General features: G+C 35.4%; 1 protein-coding gene and 1 non-coding gene across 9 annotated transcripts in view; one reads left to right on the forward strand and one right to left on the reverse strand.

Annotated features, from left to right (window-relative positions):
• pyd (zonula occludens-like protein polychaetoid) overlaps positions 1–23,538 on the reverse strand; it is a 793,103-nt gene that overhangs the window by 223,824 nt on the left and 545,741 nt on the right. The gene's annotated exons all lie outside the window — the stretch shown is intronic.
• TRNAS-GCU (transfer RNA serine (anticodon GCU)) lies at positions 2,643–2,716 on the forward strand. Its single transcript has one exon. It is a non-coding gene; the product is annotated as a tRNA-Ser (tRNA).

Raw genomic sequence — 23,538 nt, forward strand, 5'->3', positions numbered from 1 at the left:
TGCCAGTACTGTTCGTGACGTTTTGTTGGGGCCTCATTTTCTTCCACCAGGCTGAACGAAAAAACATAGCAAGTGTTCGTAGAGAACACCTTCTCTATTCTGCTGGAAAATATGGCATTAGGAATACGACTAAACATGTACTTTATGTACAATGGAGCTTTCTCATTTCGGTGTCAATGAAAGGTTCCGTGACAGATGGATAGGGAGAGGTGGACCAATTTCTTGGCCTCCACGCTTTCCGGACTTAAACCTATAGACTTTTGCTTACGGGGCCATTTTAAAGCTCTTGTTTATGAAACCCCGGTGCAAGATGTAGAGAGTCTTCGCGCCCGTATTTTGGAAGACCGTGAAACAATAGAACATTCATCAGCGTCTCCGGAATACAATGCAACGGCAGGTTGATTTTTTTAGTTGGTTATTTAACGACGCTGTATCAACTACTAGGTTATTTAGCGTCGAAATGTTAAATGTTATATTTTATTTAACGACGCTCGCAACTGCAGAAGTTAGATCAGCGTCGCCGGATGTGCCGGAATTTTGTCCCGCACAGTTCTTTTACATTCCAGTAAATCTACTGACATGAGCCTGTCGCATTTAAGCACACTTAAATGCCATCGACCTGGCCCGGGATCGAACCCGCAACCTTGGGCATAGAAGGCCAGCTTTAGCGTCGATGAGATTTGTGATAACGAGACTGTATTTGGTGAGATGAGGCTGAAGATTCGCCATAGATTACCTGCCATTCACTTTACATAAATCTTCACACGATGCAACCACCAAATGGGCTCTACTTCAACCTCACCAACAGAAATTCATCGTCAACTTGAGATGTACGGTACGAAACGGCGTTTCCGGTGGGAGGTACTGGACCACCCTACCTAAAGCCCCGATCTGAGGCACAATGATTTCCATATCTTCGAACAGTTGAAGAAACACTTTGAGTGGTAAGCGATTGAACACTGACACAACTGTTCAGCATGCCGTCATGACGTGGCTTCAGACACTTGACGCAGATTTCTTCTGTGTCGACATCGATGCCTTTGTCTTTCGTTGGATGAAATGTTTGGACAAGCATGGTGACTATGTTGGAAAGTATTGCATACCAGTGCCCTACTACATAATATCTGCCTGTGAAATAAAGTTTGTCCATGAGAGCTCTTGTTACCTTAATATTTTTTGAAGCAATACTGTAGATACTGCATTTCAATGTTGGTACTAGAATCCAATTAAGCCAATTATAAACTTCCAGTCTCAATATTAAATACGTACCTAGTAGTCCTATTAGGCTATGTCAAATTCATAATAATTGTATAAAGTATATTGTTAGGTATTTCTTTTTAATTTGTAGAGCATTTTTTAAAGGATTTTTAGGTTATACATGCATTTTGGTCATTTTTTTTATACTTTATAGGTTATGAAAATCCTACCCCTAATAATCACTTTATTACACTTATAAATATACGCGTGAGGTCTTACTACACCCTGTATAAAAACGTAAAAATGAATGTCTCTCTGTACCTTCACAAACAATGTTATTATCCATTTCCTTTGACCTGGAACTTTTATGCGTTCCACAAACTTGCACTTGGTCGTATTTTCATGAAGGTCTGGCAGATGAATAACTAATGCATGGCCCATGTAACCGTGGAGTGTATCGATATTTTATGCAGGATAAAGTGGCAATATAGAGGGGCGAAAACTTACTAATATATGCAAGGTCATACCGCTTCTCTTTTAAGTACTAGAAGGTGGTTTTACATAAATCTTCACACGACGCTCCCACCACATGGGCTCTACTTCAATCCTGTCTTTTATAGTTCGCATCCAACACATCAAATTGTACTAACATCAGTTATTCACTAGAAGGAGTGCGCCACTTGATTATGTGATCCGCACAACGCATACCATGGTTTCCATTAGATACGAGATTGAAGAGCTGAAATATGGTGGAAAGCACTGAAAGGGAAAGGGAAAGGAAAGTATGAAAGGGAAAGGAAAGTATAAAAGGAAGGAATATAATAAAGATAAACATTTAGGGCCGTATTCATAGACATTCCCAGCGCGGGCTTTCGGTGGATAATCAGTGAACTAACGTTCTTCGTATTCATAAACCAGTGTCAGCGATATGGTATGATATGATTCCTGTTTAGCACGCGCGAGCTAGCGAAATGTCTATGAACAGCATCCTTAATGTTTGGGATTAGAGGAAGAGAAAACGTAAAGGATATGGAACTGTTCACACATGTAATACGCGCCCACTTACTGTAGGGACATAATTGGTATGATTGCAATTAACGTTTAAAGTGACATCATTAATACTGAAAATCTAAAATGGATTCCATCCCCATAACTCGTGCAGACTTGACCTAAAATTCATAGTTTGAGAATGTATATACTGGGGTTAATGACTAAAGAATTATCTGTCAAACTCCAAAGGCATGTCATCGCACTGGCCACGGCGTGGGCACGCCATCTAGTAGACGCGAATCACGCGGACTTCAAAGGTCACCGTAGCGTCGCTGGAGCGAGCCGATAAAACGGAGCGGTGATCATTGGAGAAGCACCAATAATAATAATAATAATAATAATAATAATAATAATAATAATAATAATAATAATAATAATAATAATAATTGTATAGTTCCTGGGGTAGCTCAGTCGGTAGAGCGTTCGCGCGCTAAGCGAAGGGTCCCGGGATCGATACCCGGCCCCGGAACAATTTTTCCTTGAAATTATTCAAACCTGCTTTACAGGGAGCTACTACCTGAAAATCAGATTTGCATAATAATAATAATAATAATAATAATAATAATAATAATAATAATAATAATAATAATAATATTATTATTATTATTACTGTTATAGCTCTGCAGTCAGCAGAAGTGCTGGGGAGGAAGACGAGTGGCCCACGTGGCAACGGGTAATCATCATCATCTTCATTTCATCACTTGTACTACGCCTTGTATTTCAAAATTGATTCATAAACTTAAGTATTGGCAGGCCTTGGTTGTTTAAAGGACTTAGGTCTTTTACTAACCCATCTACAACGCACTCCAATAGAAGTTATTCCAACAAACTTCATCACACACAGTGGCGGATGAAGGTAATTTAGCCGTGCAAATTGGTGGCACGTTTGACCCACACAGCACTGCCACTCGGAAGCGCTGCTGAGTCGACGATATGGAAGGACGCTAAAGTTAAGAGAAAAGAAGAGAAAGTAAATGTAAGCATAGGAAAAAACAGTATCGTTAAGAGTACAGAAAACAAAAGGATAAAATGTAGAGTAAATGGAAGGATGGCAATAAAGGAAAAGACAAGAAGAATAAGAGGGGAAAACATAAGGGGAAAAGTAGGAATAAATATTAGAGTACGAGCAAGAACGGGCGTGAACGAACAGCATACCTATTCCACGCCTCTGGAACTCTCTCCCTGACCATGTCAGAGACTGTCGGACAATATCAAAATTCAAATTTAAATTAAAAAAATCACATTCTAGTTCATGGAATTGCTTATTGAACACCTGCCAGGTTTTTTTTTTTTTTTTTTTTTTTTTTTTTGCAATTCATTTTTTAATTTTCAGAGAAGTCTAGAGAGCACTGATATTGCTGAAATGTACTTCGTATCTGATGATGTTGGCGTGGACCAACGAAAACGTTCATACGTCTTTTAAATATGTAATGTAAAGGTGTAGCACCTTAAACATATGCTGTGAAGTCAGTGACTGAAATAAATACTTTTAAGATACCTGTCAGGTTGCTCAACTTCGGCTTAACGCATGACATATAGTAAATATTGTAACTATGCTGATGTAAAATTGACAATTAATATGTAATGGAATTATTATTATTATTATTATTATTATTATTATTATTATTATTATTATTATTATTATTATTATTATTATAAGTTATCATTGCTATCTCTGTTTTTCTTTCTTTCTTTCTTTCTTTCTTTCTGTCTTTCTTTCTTTCTTTCTGTCTTTCTTTCTTTCTTTCTTTCTTTCTTTCTTTCTTTCTTTTTATTAGCTCGATGAGAGCTCTGTAGTGTTCTTTTGACCCTGTTGACGCTCTATAGGACTTTAATTTAATTTGTATTATTTTCATCAGCGTCTGTATTTCTTTTTTGTATTTATATCTGATATCTGGTAGGATGGAAGAAAAGGCCTTATGGCCTCAATCCTGTCAGATAAAATAAATAAATAAATAAATGAATAAATAAATAAATTTAGGGGTAAATGTAAAATGAGGAGATGAGATGAGATGAGATGAGATGAGATGAGATGAGAGGAGAGGAGAGGAGAGGAGAGGAGAGGAGAGGAGAGGAGAGGAGAGGAGAGGAGAGGAGAGGAGAGGAGAGGAGAGGAGAGGAGAGGAGAGGAGAGGAGAGGAGAGGAGAGGAGAGATTTAAACCTTGATATCGGACGCACTGAACATATTTTTAAAATTTTAACAATTTTATGTGGGACATGAAATGTGGGACTATTTGGTGTCGGTCCTCCTTGGTTGGACATTATGGGCCGTATTCATAGACATTTTTAGCGCGGGCTTCCGGTGGATGATTAGCGTTTTTCGTATTCATAAACCAGTGTTAGCGATAGGATATGATTTGAATTCTGTACTAGTAACCAGAGGATAGCCGGGGCTAGCTTAGTACGCTCGTAGCGTGTATTGCGAAATGTCTATGAATAGCACCCTATGTTACTAAGCACATTCTTTTTATGACTTTTCTCTCTTGGAAGCTCATGATAATCCCATATTGATTTCGTGTCTGTATGTCCATTACAGTAGAAGCTCTATTATCCGTGGTAATGAAGGGGGTGGGTTGAACGGTTAATCGAAAAAATCGGATAATCCGTACCATAGAAGACTTTAATAAATTAAGTGTTGCATAATGCAGTTTCGTAATTTTCTCCGAGGGCATGTGTTTTAACACATTAGGTGGAGGATCAGAAGTTTTAAGTATAATAGCTCTGTTGGAAAGAGTGGGTGAAGAAAGAATAATGCTGAAACTGATCAAGAAGAGAAAAAGGCATTGGCTGGGTCACTGACTTAGAAGAAACTGCCTACTGAAAGATTCACTGGAAAGAATGGTGAGCGAGAGAAGATTTCGGGGCAGAAGATATTAAACAATAGACGGCATTAAGATATATGGATCATATGGGGAGACTAAGAGGAAGGCAGAAAATAGGAAAGACTCGAGAATGCTGGGTTTGCAGTGACAGAACACAATGAATGAATGAATGAATGTCAATGACGGGTTTCTAATAGTCAAGGAAACTTTCTATGACGGATTTCTGTGGAAAGATAGGAAAAGTATAGGTTTCATGTTACAGACTTAAGTAATTTATACACTTTATCCTTGTTTTTATTAAACCTAGCACAGTTGTAACTCCAACCTTGTATTCCGATGTGAGATGAACCACAGTTCCTCTTTTCCAAAACCACTCAATTATATGCACTTATCTTCGATACTTAGCACAACATGTATTCTTTTGGCACTTTTGGAAAACGTTTTGCAGAGATATTAAACAGGTCACTCGAACAGTAGATCATAATGTGTAAGGATAAAGGAGATAATGACAAACGGATAATCCAACAATCGGTTAATAGGGTGATGGATAATCGGGGTTCTACTGTATTTCTATAAAATGGATCGAGATTTTCTAGCCACTCTGTATTTTATCTGAGATATTTTCTCGATATTCTTAACAAAAGCTCGATATTCACAATGGAAACACAACAGACGGCACAGGTTCACTGCATCAAAGAAAAATTACTCTGCTTTCCTGCGAGTCACTTGAATTCGTAGCCGGAAAACTTTTCAAGTTGAGGCACGGTAGAAAAGTCTTGTAGCAGAGGACATACATGCTTGGGAAGATTTAAATAACTGTGCTTGTGATGTACTTGTTTGAAAGCTAGCAAAACGTCACAGACTTTAACGAGGCCCGTATGTTATGTTAAAAGCGTTTTAACAGAGAGATGTTAGGGGTAATTAATGTGATACAGCTGAGTGAAGATAGCACAGAACCCACTGCCGTGACCACCGGCACATAAAATGCACAGTGCTAATTAGAGTAAACATGCTGCTAACACACAACACTACCCATTTGTTATCAAGCTAGCCGTGTGCACAGAGACTAAGGCGACATGCTAACGAATCATACCTAGGGCGTAGATGCTCGTTATCAACATCTTCGATTTAAATTCACTTGTCTATACTAATAATAAATCTGTAGCCGAAATGTTTCTGGTAATTTTCGATTTTCCAAAAATAATTGGTCCTAACATATATAATTAACCAGCCTGAAACCGAAAATCGCTTTTTTGACATTTTTGTCTGTCTGTCTGTCTGTCTGTTACCTTTTCACGCGATAACGGATGAACGGATTTCGATGAAAATTGGAATATAAATTATGTTCGTTGTAACTTAGATTTTAGGCTATATGGCATTCAAAATACATTATTTAAAAGGGGGGTTATAAGGGCGCCTGAATTAAATAAATCGAAATATCTCGCTTATTATTGATTTTTGTGAAAAATGTTACATAACAAAAGTTTCTTTAAAATAATTTGCGATAAGTTTTATTCCTTGAAAAATTTTGATAGGACTGATATTTAATGAGGTAAATAAGTTTTAAAATTAAAATAACTGCCATCTAAGGCCGTATAATGTAATGAAAAACAAATTACTTCGTCTATAAGGGGCCTTGGACAGCAACAATCAAAAAGCTATGAAAGATAGCCTACAGAGAATGTTTCTGTGTTTGTATGAAGTAATATCGGAAGCTAAATTAACCGATTTGTATAATTAATTATTATTTCACCATTGGAAAGTGTAGTTTCTCTAGATGGACATAATGCTATAATGTTATTACAGTAACTTCTGATATAATATAATATAATATAATATAATATAATATAATATAATATAATATAATATAATATAATATAATATAATATAATATAATATAATTTAAGTTATTTGAAGGGTTCAGAACCATAGTGGGCCAAACGCCATTTATTGAATACGTAGAAAACAAGGGTTAAAATTAAGTTATTATCATAATTAAATGGAAACCTATAACAAGTAAAATAAAGTATACACATTAAATCTAAATGATGTCAATGTTAATTAAACTATGGTTGCATGTAATAAAAATTAGAAACATGTTAAAGGAATTGTCATTGCACCAAATGAGTGTCTCTGGACCAAAATGATCGCATTTTAATTATTTGGATGCAATTTAAATTAAGTAACATATTAAACGATTTATCCTTCTATCAAACACGAATGTTCCCTGGATCAAATGTCCTATTTTAATATGTAATTACTTTATATTTATTTCTAACGGGTGCAGCGGAGCGCACGGGTACGGCTAGTAATTAATAAAGATAAAACAATAGCTATCCCATTTTCTTTAAATAATAAATGGTAATCTATACTACAAATTAAAATGCATAATTCTGATTGTTCCGATATAATTGCAATTGTTTAGTTATTAATGAAGTTAATGAGGTTAAATACTTAGATATAATTATTGATAATAATTTTAAATGGAATAATCATATTCATTATATTTGTAATAAATTACGTAAAACATTATGTTACTTTGTTGTTCTAAGAAATATTTTGTCAATTAACTGTTTACGTATAATTTATTTAGCATTATTTCAATCTATATTTATGTATTGTATTATAGGTTGGGGTGGAACTTATAAATCCAACCTTTATACGTTAAATTTACTACAGAAAAAGATATTAAAAATTTGTTTAAAAAAGCAGAACGATTACCCGACTGAATTGTTGTTTAAACATTTCAAAGTTTTCGACATTAAACAAATGTATTATTTTATTATATTGAAATATTTTCATAGAAATTTTAATAACTTTGAAAGGTATATACATAAAAATAGAACTAAAAATATGAATTCTCTGCGTTTGTCTGAACCAAAATGTAAAACCAATTCAGATTTTTATCATATCATGAGTCAAGGTCCCAGATTATTTAACAAATTTTATTCTAACATTGTTTTAACTACGAATCCTCTCCAAATTAATAAAAAAAAAATAAAAAATGTGTACTGGATTTATAGTTTGGGTTTAAATATATTAAACACTATTTAATCTGTATTCACTCTCAATTTTAATTTTATTTTTGTCTGTATTGGAATCTCCTCCTGAGCACGAGTCTTACTCTTTCAGGAGTGGGCTAGTTTATCTTTCATTGTATTTATTAACTTGTCTTCATTTCAAACTTACTAGCAATAAAAATAAATAAATAAATAAATAATTCAAAAGTTGTGTGTACTGTACCTTTTATCTATTGAAAATTGAAATAATTATGTAGTTATATCTAGTCAAGTTATATTACATTAAATGTTAATTGTTACAATAATTTATTCAAACTACAAATAATGTTAAAGGGGGAAGGAGCAAAAATTTCGAATCTTATAAATTTTGATAAATGGTTTGGTTCTTGAAAAGGTCAGTTTCGTGGTCCAAGTTACCTTAATAAATAAATATTTATTTTTAAGAATAACTGTAAGGATACATTTTTAACGATCGGGCAGTTTTTGCGACCCCTTTCACAGGTTGGATAAAAAAAAAAAAAAAAACTAAAAATTCGGTCTTTAGTTATGATACTCAAATCGTAAATAACCAGCTACTACGAACAGGAAGTACAGTCCGCGTCACCGTTTTTGGCGTGTGAAATAAGTAATGTGAATGTTAAGTACGAGTGTTTTACCTTTGCAGCAGTCAGTCTGACAACTGTGTTTGACAAATGGCTGATGTTACGTTTGTAGGAAGTGGTACCATTCTCAGCTGCACTAGCAACATGCTTACAAACTGGGCATTATACTCTAGGACACACGCCAAAAAACGCTGGCTCCAGCTGTACATTTCAATTCCTCTACCAGGAATCGAATTGAACCTAGGATCGTTGAAATTTAATCTCTGTTCGTTTCAGTACATATATAGCGAAAGGTTGCTCAATCACTTCTCAAATTGGAAATCACTTATTTACAGCGCACAGTGATTTATTTCAACAATCTAATTCAAAAAATTGTTTCCGCGAGAGCTTTAAATCTTGCCAATCGCTATTTGAAACTATGTGCAACGGAAGAGCTGTAGGATGCAAACATGGAGCAAAAAACTTGATTAGAACGGATTAAATGAGTCTGTGGCTTCGTAAACATTACTCTCTGAATGGTCAGAATTTTCAGGCACATCGAGCAGAAATAAAAACTGTTTTGTGAACTCTAATGGTACGGTTTTAATCAAAGTCACGGTTATATTTACCAGAGATATGTAATCAATAAAAATATGCTATAAGCATATTATATTTAATTAATTAAATTGAGCTGTAGGGGTTTACGAACTCCATTCAAAGTACGTATACAATTAGTCACATATTAAGAGTATGTTTACTGGATATAGTAGTATAATGCATTAACATTAAATAAAATTGACTTACAAGAAACAAAACACATCAAGCTCGACCAGACTTTCTTGCATAAATTGCAAGAACAACACTTAAACTAGTCCGCCTTAGTAGCTCAGTTAGCAGAGCACATTTTGAATGAAATGCAGATGAAAGAAATGTCCCATCCTAGTTAAAAGATTTAAAAACAAATTAATTTTAAAGTGAGCTGCTCTTTTTTTTTCTTCCTCTTAGGGCCGATTGTATAAACCATTTAATCTTAGATCAGAGGTTAAATTGATCCTCGTTCTAGCTGAACTTGGACTTTTGTGTTGTATAAAGTCTAATCTGAGATTAATTTGTCTTAAACTAAAGTCAACTTTGACTGAAGAAATTTCTCCGATTAAGTTAGACGATCCAAGTTCAGTTATTTCTTTTCTGTTTGAAATATACGAGTGGCAGACTGTGCAGAAAGAATAACCATTATTATTAATATTAATACATATAGGCCTATGTTTTCAATTTCTTGCCTTAATACACAAACATATTTTATAAGGCTTTATCGTGTTCAGCAGTATCAAGTAACATAACCTAATTATATTATGTTTATAACCATTAATTATTAATGAATATGATAGGTACATTCATAAATTTTCAATTAACTGTATTACTAAACGACTATTGTCGTTTTATAAAGCTTTATTATGTTTAGCAGTATCAAACACCATAACATGATAACAATTTGGAAAACGGTCAATCTTCTTCTTATTGTTCACCATTATTTACAATGCACAAAACAAACCAGTGTCTCCAACAGTGTACGGAAAGTCGCCAAAAAGTAGTTGGAAAGTCGCTAGATTTCTCATTATCAACAAAGAAAGATTAAATTTTGTCACTATGGGGTACTAAAAAGGTAGCTAAATCTCTGATTAAGCAATATAAAAGTTAAAAGAAATTGTCGTTGAAAAAGAGTTAAAGTCGCTAAATTGGCGACACTGAACAAACCTGTACAACATGGCCCGCGCATCACATACTTCACCTGTTTATGCGATGTTGCCAAATCCTTTTCACGTGAAGTTAGATTGCATTTGAACCAAGGTAATTTGATCGCAGAAAAGTTTTATACAACAGAAGAAGTGTCTGAACTCGGTTCACTTTCCGATCTTCGATCAAAGTTGATCTTTGGTCAGGGAGTTTTATAGTAGTAGTAGTAGTAGTAGTAGTAGTAGTAGTAGTAGGGTTTAAGAAGGGCGCGTCAGCTACTATGGCTATTTGCGCCCTTATCTAAAATTCTTAATGTAACAAATACATAAATAATATAATAATCAGAGTGCTAAAAGAACTAAAAAGCGTTGTCACGATAAAACGAGGAACACAAATGCAGTATACATAAGGTGATTTCTACAGAACCATAAAAGTGAGCAATTCTACCACACTAGGTGGTATTCAAGACGAACAAATAAAACAATAAAACTAAGGCCACCAGAGATAACTTGTCAATCATATTTTAAAACCATAAAATTTTATAAAATATTCGGATGTGTAAAGTCCGAAATGTCAACAATGTAAAATCAAATATAAAACAACAAATGTAACCTCCGGATGTAAAGGGTCCGGAGGATGAGTAAAACGGATCAATAAAAAACTAAATCACCTTATCCAAACCTGTATTTGATAAAAATCTCAGAACTGCATTTGCACAATTAAAATCATTTCCAAGAGCGTCACGTAATGTCGGCCGAATTCCATATTGCCTCCGTGCATGGTCCTATTTCCTGCAGCGCAATAAAAAGTGTTCCACCGTAAGTGGAACATGGCACATATCGCACTCCGGCTGAGGTTCGCCACGTAGGAGATGGCTGTGTGTCAGATGACAATGGCCAATTCTCAACCGGGTGAGTAAAACCTCCTCGTGTCGCGACGCTCTTGTAGACGAATCCCAAACTCTAACAGCATTCTTTATATTTCGAGTTTTATACAATTGGACCTTAGTGTATGAGGTAATGCAGATGAGAAACAATATGAAAACAAAAAGAAGTGAAATCATAATAAAAGAAATGTAAAGTAGTCTGTATGGTAACTTTTGCGCCACCCGGTATATGCAATATCATGCAAATGAGCAGAGAAATTATTTCACTGATAGATTCGTGCTTTCCGCAGCGCCAGTGTATTTACACGTGACTGTACATTGGAATCCGTCCTTAACCTATGGAAAACTCCCAGCAATTCTAAAGCTGCTGAGATTCAAACCGTGTGCCATTGAAACGGCTCAGAAAAACAGCCGAATTCGTCGATTCAGAAAGACGAAACAAGATATACGAATGTGCAGCAGTACCAGCAGGATTTGCAGAGCTGCGAACGACCCATCACAGTAAGTTTATTCCACAGCCTGCGCGTATGCACTCCGCCACACATCCAGGTAACAAAAGCCACACCGCGAGGTTTTACGACACAACGTCGAAAAGGAAGGAGAGGTTTCATAAGACCGTAAAACCATGTCTAGTTTACAGCGACTCGGTTTACGGTCGTGGAGTTTCCTGAAATGCGACAGACCCGCCTGGCGTTATTTATGGGCGAGCACACATTTTAATAATATTGTATATATTGTATGAGCCATTACCTGAAATTGGGGCACATTAAACAAAAAGATATTGCTCCCACGCACTTTACGGGGTAATTCCGTACAACCATGCAGCGGCGGTTACTGGGCCGTTCTTCCACAAACAATCATTAATTAAACGACAGTGGGCAAAATTAAAACATAAAAATTCCTACAGAAAATATTGAATTTAAAATATTAACCCGCCAGCACACGCACTTTATTTTAAGTGGTAGCACACGCGTTGGATATTTTTTACCCCAAAATAAATAGTGTTACTAAAACCAAATATAATTAATACTGAAATGCTATAATTTTATAATTGTTAGGAATATTTTAAAGTAATTTGAGCACTTTTTTAATTTAACAATTTATTATACGAATACTTCAGGGTGTTTGAGAATAAGGTGCTAAGGAAAATATTTGGGGCTAAGCGGGATGAAGTTACAGGAGAATGGAGAAAGTTACACAACACAGAACTGCACGCATTGTATTCTTCACCTGACATAATTAGGAACATAAAATCGAGACGTTTGAGATGGGCAGGGCATGTAGCACGTATGGGCGAATCCAGAAATGCATATACAGTGTTAGTTGGGAGACCGGAGGGAAAAAGACCTTTAGGGAGGCCGAGACGTAGATGGGAGGATAATATTAAAATGGATTTGAGGGAGGTGGGGTATGATGATAGAGACTGGATTAATCTTGCACAGGATAGGGACCGCTGGCGGGCTTATGTGAGGGCGGCAATGAACCTTCGGGTTCCTTAAAAGCCATTTGTAAGTAAGTAAGTAAGTATTATACGAATACTAACTTCGAGTGAAAGTCTTCCACAGAAAAACACCACAATATTGTATTTTTTTTTATCTCAATGCTAATACAAATGTAAAAATGAAAGAAATATTATTTATGGGCGTCACTCGTCCACTCACTCAATATCACCACTTCTGGTATCAGCACACTCCTCACAAAAAGGCACCGAATGTTCTTTACAAATCATCTTGTTGCACTTATGGCATGAAGTATTAGTTTTACGATCCTTCTTCCTAGGACATACCTCACATCGACTTCAGGACATGTTCATTCGTTCCTGTGTTGCTTGGGTTAGTTCCTCCACAACATTCATTCATCGAATAGTGGATCTGATTTCCAAAGGCAAATTCTTCAATGTCAACCGATGAGCCAAATGATTTTTCACCAATCCAAGAGCCAGTTCCTAAGTCCATTTTGAAATGTATAATACAAATGGAACACTATCAAAATTATTCACTACGACTGCTTCTTAAGCACATGCGCGGGGTATTTCTTATCCGGTCTTTATATAAACATGTGTAAACTTGTGCAGCCACAAGAAAACTAACTCTATCATACGTACAACAATGCAAAAAGATCTGAAAGGAAGATACTGAAAACGCGGGATGAATTTAAAATTGATGGACAATGTTGCCAACAAATAAAACAACGCCTGGGTATTTTTTACCCCAGCGCGTATGCCTACGGGTTAATAGCTCCAGTGGCGGCTCGTGCCTTTCTTTGATGGGTGTTCACAAAAAAAAATATTGGTAATGAACACACTAATATATTCTCATATAGCTGAGTCAAACGTCTGAGATAAACGAGGTCTAATAGGCACGCACCAAATCTACGCATATAAACCGAAATTAAAACCATTAAACAAGAGTAGAGTAAAATTAATTCATAGGACTCACCTTCACTGCTGTTGTAGATGGTGTTGAAGATCTGAATTTATTTGTAGAGAAACTCCATGCGCCTAGTTTTGAGAGACGCAAATTTGTCAATAACTTTATTATTGAAGTCTATAATGTTGTTAACAAGTTTCCCCTCCCCCCCCCCAACATAGCCAATGTGCTTAATCGGTCTTCTGTCCTCGTGTTTTAATCCTCTTTTAATTTAACACACAATTTCAAACACGTCGTCTCCAAACTTCAAGTGTTACTGCATGGATAATTATATATTTATCCATGGTTACTGTTTCAACTTTCAATACGCTCCAATACAGCTTGTATTTTCCTTACTTTGCTGAACAAAGGACAACAGAATCAGCCCCAGTGCGTAACGGTATTTTGAAAAGAAAGAGTAAAGAGAGAAAACGAGGAAAGAGGGAGAAAGGAAAAGGGTGCCAGACCCAAGAGAGATAGAGCATCTCTCTTTCTCTGTCATTAGCACGTTAAGACCTGTGCGAGCCAGAGCTATTGTAACCATTGTAACAAACCAGAAAATATTCTCGCCTCAGGCTATTCCACCCTGCTAGAGAAAAATTGTGCGAGCAGCTGTCAACCTGTCCAATGGAGATTTAAAGACACACGACACACGAACGGGCCATTCTCTCGAGACGAAAAATTTAGGAACGTCATTGCACATTGGAAAGTAATTTACTTACTTACTTACTTACAAATGGATTTTAAGGAACCCGAAGGTTCATTGCCGCCCTCACATAAGCCCGCCATCGGTCCCTATTCTGTGCAAGATTAATCCAGTCTCTATCATCATACCCCACCTCTCTCAAATCCATTTTAATATTATCCTCCCATCTACGTCTCGGCCTCCCTAAAGGTCTTTTTCAATCCGGTCTCCCAACTAACACTCTATATGCATTTCTAGATTCGCCCATACGTGCTACATGCCCTGCCCATCTCAAACGTCTGGATTTTAAGTTCCTAATTATGTTAGGTGAAGAATACACATGGAAAGTAATAGATGTAATAATATTAATACAGTAATACGTATGATTATTGTTGGTTTTTAAGGTGTTCACGTGCTCCTGTGCTCATATGGAGGAACCGCCACTGAATAGCTCTATATGACAGCAAAAATTTCTGTAATTGCGTTTTTAAGTCTCGTAAAATTCATGAGCTGGATGAGCGGAAAGGACTTTCGAGTTCTCTACAGATAACAATAGGCCTACAGAATAAATTAATTTTAAATAATTAAGGCTCCAATACACGCAAAGACTTACTCGGAGTCTTCACAAATCTAAATCCAAAGGCAAATCCCCTGTGGATGTGCGACTAGAATTGAAACTTTCGACCTTGAGATAAGTCTCCATAGTTCAGCGGTTGCTTGAATTTTTTCTACTTTAGCGCACTCCAAATTAAGAGGGATAAGACATCAATGTAAAAACAAACGATACTGCGAGCATGTGGTGGAGATTTCGTCATTGTATCGTTTTTGAGCAGCTCTCTGTAGCGAAACTATAGTCGCGACGCTGTTATTCCCGGCGTGACTCCTCCTCTTTGCTTACGTCTTAGGAAGTCAAGGCTCTATAATGTCTAGGTACTGTCTTCCTCCGACGAGTTTAGCGCTGCGACCTGAGGTATTCTTGCCATCGGTGCGGGGGGGGGGGGGGTGCAGGTAGATTCTTTTGTTGCTACAGCCAAGCCGAGCCGAGCGGAGTGGGAAGTATTAATCGTCCAAAAGTATGCAGTCTTCAGTTTGTAGTAGTGTGTGACTGTGTGCACGTGTTAGGTACTCTATATACGAGTGAAATGTTTTCAGTATGATTGTACTTCCTTCCAGACTGCCGCTGTCACTGTTCCCATCCACTCCAGTACCGCGCTAGGCTAGTCGGAACCGCATTCCTCTCAGCACTAAACTCCTCAGAGGATGACAGTAGGTAGTATCGTTCGCCATTTCTGTTCTTTCGTTACCGAGCTACAAGACGAGGGATCTATTTACCACACCGTTAAACATTATCATTTCGCAGCTCCTATGATAATAAACCAACGCACTGTAATGCAGCAAATAATTGAGCGGCAAATAATGTCCTCGTGTGCTTTCTGCGAACGGCCAACGAAAGAGCCAAAATGGCGGGCGATTATATTAAGTATTTATCCAGCCTTAGGAAATGCATAACATCTTCATCAGCGAATCACAAGACGCACACGTTTAAATGTAGCCGACTTGCAACGTGATTGGCTGCCGGAAATTAGAGCGACAGGACTATAAGTTTTCATTTTTTTAACAATAGTAGATAAGTATATTATGAAACAAGTTTATAATGTTATACTTCATGGCATGAGTCAATTTTTAGGGAACGAGTGAAGCGAGTTTCTTAATTTTAACGACTGCAGTAACTATATAACATAACATTTTTCGTAAGTCTTTTTTTTTTACGACAGCATTATAAGAACTATTAATAAAGGAATAACATCAAATTTAAAGGTAATGAAGGGGAGTTTGTTGTCATGGCAACCTCTTTCTTCATAGACCATGATATCAATGATGTATTACATATTATAGGGTGGCAAATCATTTCATAATGTGAACTTCACGGCACAAGTTATGCCGTCATAATAGAAGTTACAACGTTTTAGTTGCCATGGTCATATTTTATGGCTCTGGTACAATAATCTGGCACGATTTTCACTAACGATAAAGACTGTTTACAATGCTGGAGTATAAAAATTATGTAAATTTATGTAACTAGTGTATAATCTTGGCAATTTTGGCGTGAATGAATGTTTTCACGAATGTTTATAATGAACATTATACACGTGTTACAACGTTTATGATATTCTAGCATTAAAATATGTAAAAAAAACTATTATAAATTTACAAAATGTAATGTTATGACATAGTAGAGACATGAGTACATACTGGATATGGCATAATATTGCATGGTTGCTAAGTAACCGTTTCTAAGACTATTTTGTTGTTGTTCTGAAGCTTTTTCTTACATATAATAATAATAATAATAATAATAATAATAATAATAATAATAATAATAATAATAATAATAATAATGATTTATTTTAGCTGGCAGAGTTAAGGCCGTAAGGCCTTCTCTTCCACTGAACCAGCAAAAAGTGTATATACATATGCATGAACTTACAAAGAATCCAACAATTTGATTTAGGTGAGAGTTACATGTATACAAAAGTTATTTACAAATTAAACAACAAAATACTATGAACTATTAATTAAACACTGAAATAAACTGTGTAGCAGAATTAAACTAAAATACATAGAATGTTAATATATTTCAAATAATATTAGATAATAGAAAGAGATTATTACGAGACAATTAAAATACAGCACAATCAGGATGATGTCTAAAGAAAAAAGTAACAATGTAGTCAGTGATAGTTTAAATCAGTACGATTGGAGTGAAATGCTAATAAGGTTATCTTTTAAGCTGTTCTTAAAGGTGTTTATTGTCTTGTCATATACGTTGTGTTGTGAAGGCGGTGATGACGTCATGGAATACTAGTTTCTAGGTAACCTTTTGTGGTGCCAGTGCCAGAATTAGGCACGATTTATAGCGTCATAACAAGCGTGTTTTAATGCTAGGATTCGATAATAGTACATTATGCAACGAGCCTATAATGGTAGTAATTAAGACGCAAGTATGATTGTTTATGAAACGAGCGCAAGCGAGTTTCATAATTTTCATACGAGCGTCTTAATTACCATTATAGGCAAGTTTCATACGACTTTTTATGCTCGATCATATTTCTAACTTGAAAGTATTCAAAATTATGGTTATGTGCGAACTGACCTGAATTGTGAGGTGTGCGCAGACGCGAAAGTATTGATTTTTTCCGAGGCCGAATTTCATTGACCTTGGCACAGAATAAGATGAACATTACTCTGGTATAACCTGAAAATTGATTTAGAATTGAAAAACGAGATGACAAATTGAATTTATTTGAATATTATTTACAATTAACTCTAATTATTATAGTAACAGAACATAACCTTCTGCGACAGTATTGGATTTCCAGCCTCCGTGACTTTTTGCTAATTCTCTTTCGATTGCATATCCGAGAATAATCGATACTTGCAGTTTTATAACGGTACAAAGCTGACTTGTCATTGGCTGAACACCTGTAAGCTGACTTGTCATTGGCTGAACACCTGTACTTTAATGAGTAGGTGTACTTTAATGACATGCATTAAAGGACTGCTACCAAGTGTATAATTACTACATTTCGGCATGGTCGAGCATAAAAGTAATTTTATGAACGATTTTGAGCAACAATAAAGACTGTTTATAATGTATGTATTTATTTACACTGCAAGTGGGCAAGCACCCGGTGGCAGTGGTATATACAATATTAACAATACACAATAAAATGATAACCAATACACAATAAAATTTACAATACACAATACAATTTTACAACACATACAATTTTACACACAATACAATAATAATACACAATACAATTTAACACAATAATAATAAAACATAAAAAAAATCTCTAATTTTACAATACAACCTACATAATTATCTATAGGTCCTACATAAGTTTCAATAGTCTTTCACTTTACTCTCATCTCATTCCCTGTAGTGGCACTATGACGCATTTCACTGACACTTTAGCACACATTTCACTGACACTCTGTAACACATTTCACTGACACTATAGAACACATTTCATTGACGCTATAAATTATCACTGATCGGAACTGTTCACTGCACTGTAAAACCATAACTTCACTGACTCACCTCGCTTCACTGATACAACAGTTCAAATAAGTCAAATAATTACATCCTTATGCATACTTATAAACAGAACTACATTTAAACTAAACATTTCTAGTCTAAGGCCCTCTTACACGCTATTTTTAAATAATTTATAATTCAAACCAAGGAAGTAAACTCGTCAGCATAGATAAATACATGTCACCTTAAAAAATTAAATGTTGAATGTCACCTTAATTTTAATTTTCACTTTATATACAACTTTTTAAATTATTCTTGAATCTCCTTAAGGAAGGACAGCCCTCAGAGACCGCTGCAGGTAGGTCATTCCAATCATTTATAGTTCTATTTAAAAATGAGAATTTACCTACATCCGTTTTCTGTTTCCTACATTTGATTTTAAAATCATGATCGTTCCTACCATAGTACGTTGGCTTTTGTAACCGAGCTGGTTTTCAAAACATGGAGGTATAATTATTCCCAACATCATAATATGGGAACTGAATTCTCACGAAACACGTAAAAAGCAGGATTAGAAACTACCGTAACGTTTGTGACACTCTTTTTTTATCTCTTACAGTTTCCATTGGCAACTGTTTCCTTTACATCATGCAAATTTTCAAAGGGGGCTTTGACCTCACGTTGCAGTTCTCTTTGCAGCTAATAGGCCTACTGATGGGTCCCACTTTCCACACATTATAGCCTGTCCACCCCGCCTGTATCCACCCCTCATAGAGCGGCAGCCGATTAGCCAGCCTAATGGATTTGGTTTGTGCTCCTCCAGCGAAGAAAACTAATGGGGTCATTTTCACTCACATGGCTAATGCACACAAATAAATAGACACAATAATTACAATTACACTAACTACCCTATTCAGTGTTTGCACTCTACCTGACCATTACCTCATATTCCCTGGGGTGGCATTCTGGTTCCGTCTCGAGGGGTAAACGACCACTAAACACCCTTCCCCCCCGAGCCAGCGTTCACTCCTTTATTTGTCCACAACCCAAGTTTAATGATGAAGAGGCATGCATGTGTGCACCCATCAAGGTACAGAGGGGGATTATGGTTGTTAATCCCCATTTCAACAACTGGATGAAATAGTAGCAAGGGGATAATACCACAGCATCAGATTCAAACAAGCAAACGGTACACCAGCGTTCAAAGATATAGGACCTAGAATTTTCTGATCGTGTAAATCAGTCTTTTTAAGTCACTGGCTATTACGACAAGGTTGTAGCTCACGTGGCAATAGTAGCAGCTGTCTCCTATAAAAAATAATGTACTACAAACTACAACCTTGGGATACTTACATATGTTACAACGTTCATACGTTAAATGTTAAATTTATGGTAATATACCTAAAATCCAGAACTCTGTGTGCACTGGTGTCAAAAGATATCTGACCTCTGATTTCCTGATCGTGTAAGGTAGTGATGTCAAAGCAAGCGCATTTTTCTGACCTTGACGTCGTGCGCGGGCATCAAGCGCTAGGTATGCTAGGAGGAATAAGCAGCCTGTTGGATTAAGAAAATAGTGGTGCACAAACTTCAAACGGAACGTGAAATTTTATGTCGCTATTTTTATATGGCTTTTTCTGTTTGTTATTTTCTATATTGTCTGTAAAACAAAAGTACTAACATCTATTTCTTAGCCTAATATTGCAGTTGTATTTTAAACATTAATAACATAATAAAGAGTAAAGAAGGAATATTCACACACATTCCATAATAACTACAACTATACTGTACTAAGTGAATTAAACACATCATTCGTAAAGAAAGTGTTATCCCAAAGAAAGACACTGAATATGACATGATAAGTTGAAATTGATATTGATGGTATCTTTAGCCTTATTAAAGTAATCAAAACAATATTATAGTACAAAGCAAAGTTGCCTAGGTATACTCGTATGTTTTAACTGTAACTAATATTACATAATAAAACTCTTATCGCATTATGCTTTTAGTGATATTGGTGCGCAACTTTCTGTTATCAGAATATTAAATTATCTCGAAATCTGCTAAAGCTATACAGCTGAAGTTTCACCAACATATAGGCACATATCTTTTGTTTGTGATGTAATAGTATTTGCTTTGTTAATTCATTTCCTTACAAACATTTCCCATGCGAATATTTTCAAACATTTTAATACACTATCTTCAGTAATACGTATTTACGATACATTAGATTACGAAAACATTGTTACAGTACCTGTGAGGCTACTAAATAAAAACATATCTGAAAATTTCACTTTTCTGTAAAAAAAAAAAGTTGAGGAAACATTCCTTTTGAATAAAAAAGCAAACTTGTGAAAAATGAGCATTAAAATTAAAACTTACATTCTTATAATGCACTTAGACTTCTCAGACAAATCTAAAAATTAACATGAATACAGTTTTAATAAGTTCTCTTCCCTTCATCCACTGAATCAGTGCTGGCCATCCCTGAATATAGCTCGACGAAGCGGCATATACTAGGCTACCTCTTTCGTCTGTCTCTTTCCTTTCCGCTGTAAAGCGCTCAGGCTTTCCTGGGCTCTAAAGCGCGCACTTGCTCCTATGGGTATCAGTTGACATCACTGGTGTAAGGAAACTTCCTAATTACGGTAAAAGTCAGAACCAAAGATATTATTAACAAACTGATAAACTTTGAAATAGTTCCGCTAGTTCTCAATAGGTGGCACCATTATTGGGACGGGTAAAAACGTATTTGGGAAAATGTTGATATAGGTTAAACGTAAATTATTCTCATAATTGACACTATCGGCGGTTTCCCACTAAATTTAGTGTTTTTTCACAATCATTAGATGAGGATGAAATTTTGAATTTAATAATTCAGGTGTATTTATGTCTAGCGGCAACAATAACTGTTACCTTCGCCATTCCCAGAAGTAATAACTAAAGGAACGACACTTACACGAACAAATTATCGAACACTATCGATTAGTGGGGCCAGATATCTTTGAATGTCAGTGTACAATATGTTTGTATTGAAATAGATTCATACAAGCGACTTACTCCGAAATTCTAATATTAAACCTGCTTATTGTAAAATATATAAATAGTTCTGCATAATATGTTATTCCCTCCCTCGTGTGCTCGTAGAATATCTGCACTACAAGAGAAAGAAAGAAATGTTGCTGCATATAAAATTTAAACTTAAAAAACGTTTCATTTGTTTATCTTCTGTTAAAGTTGGGATAAAGACTAAGCTGTAGTACGTTGATTTTACTAAGAAAAAGTTCATGTACATTTTCGTGCAATTATTAAAAAAAATTGTGGAAGATATTATCATTTAGTAATACATAATATTTCATGTAATGAATTAACAAATAATTATTGTAATTGCCCACATCTACCACCTTCCACACAATTCAAATATTTAGGAATTAAAATAGATCAGCAGTTACGTTCGGATAAACAAATTGATTTTATGTGTATAATTATAAGAAAAACAATTTATAAATTCATAATACTTCGAAATGTTATCACTAAGGAGGCATTGAGAATAATATTTTTAACTTTAGTACAATCATTAATACAATATGGTATAATAAATTGGGGAGGAGTAGCATCATCTGTACTTAATCCATTAATTTTATTACACGGAAGATTAATGAAAATTTGTCTAACCAAAAATATGGATTACCCAACAAATTTAATTTATACAGATTTTACTCATAAAGTATTAACTATTGAAGAAATTTATAAATATACTTTACTAACTTACCACAACAGAAATCAAATAAAACATAAATCTAATCGACATGAATATCGTACACGAGGACAAAAGTCTACTTTCCCATTAATTGAGCCTGAATGTCATAAAAGTGCAGCTCTTAAACATGGTGCTAGTTTCGGCCCAAGACTTTATAATAAAATTACAAACCATTTTCCAAATTTGAAATATTTCAAAATTGAAGCTTTTAAAAAAGACATTTATAAAATTATTCATGATATATAATATTAACAAAGGTGTGTATTTTTTACCTTTTATTTCTGTCGACTATATTCATATTTTATTGAATATCACTAGCTTCTGTCCGATTGTCAATTTATATTACGTGTGTTTTTTTCTCTCTCTTTCTCTCTCTCTATCTCTCTCTTCTTTTTGCTCTTGTGTATTATTTATTGGTTTGAATTAAGTCACTTATTGTATTTAGTAAACTGTCCTTGTAAATTTCATGTTATATTACTGGCTAAGACCACACCGTACACGAGCCTGGCTCTTATGGTAGTGTCTAGAAACATTTTTGTTTTATAATTTTAATTTGTACTCACTAGCTAAATAGTTAAATTAATATGATTTAAATAGGTTTCAAAAATGCAGTTTTGATAAAATGAGCGATAAAATTACATATCACTGGCAGAACATTTTAATGTAAAACAAAAGTTCATATTAAATTACGACAAGAAAAATGAAAAATAGTTTCCCCTCCTCGAAGGTGTACGTTTGAGAAAATATTGTTGTTCATATTGTGTTTGGATGCGTGAATTTTAATGAATAATTTTGTCAATTTTATAGATGTCTTAAAATTTGACTTCACAAATACAAAGCTAAGAGTTCATATTAAATTAATAAAAGAAAAATTAATTTCTGTCCTCGAAGGTGTATGTAAGCCCTTAACAGGCTAACACTCTTATTGGAACCAGCCCTTCAATTTGAATTGCTCACGAAAAGAAGCTATTCTTCTGTTGCTGATCTCGTAAGGCAGGGCCGGGCATGAGAGCGGCTCCATTTAGTCGGCCAGAGCTGCTCTCGCTCCGCAAGGCACTTCAATTCCAAGCCAGAGCAGAACGCTCACGCAGTGGCGGACTCGCATTACAGCTATCTTCCCTGCATTAATATAACAAGAGCCACGGTTGTTCTAGTCATTCAGTCTGTCAGTACGTAATAGTTTATAAAGATATTACATCAATCCATTGTACAGTACAGACTTTATAACACTCTTATCAATTTAATGAAATAAACTTCGCTCTATGCCCACACACAAATCATTAGGCTTATTTACATAACCCATACGCACATACTGCAATCTCCTCACCACGGTTCTACGAGACAGGCGT

The sequence above is a fragment of the Periplaneta americana genome, chromosome 8 (genome assembly GCF_040183065.1).
Source record: "Periplaneta americana isolate PAMFEO1 chromosome 8, P.americana_PAMFEO1_priV1, whole genome shotgun sequence".
Taxonomy (NCBI): domain Eukaryota; kingdom Metazoa; phylum Arthropoda; class Insecta; order Blattodea; family Blattidae; genus Periplaneta; species Periplaneta americana.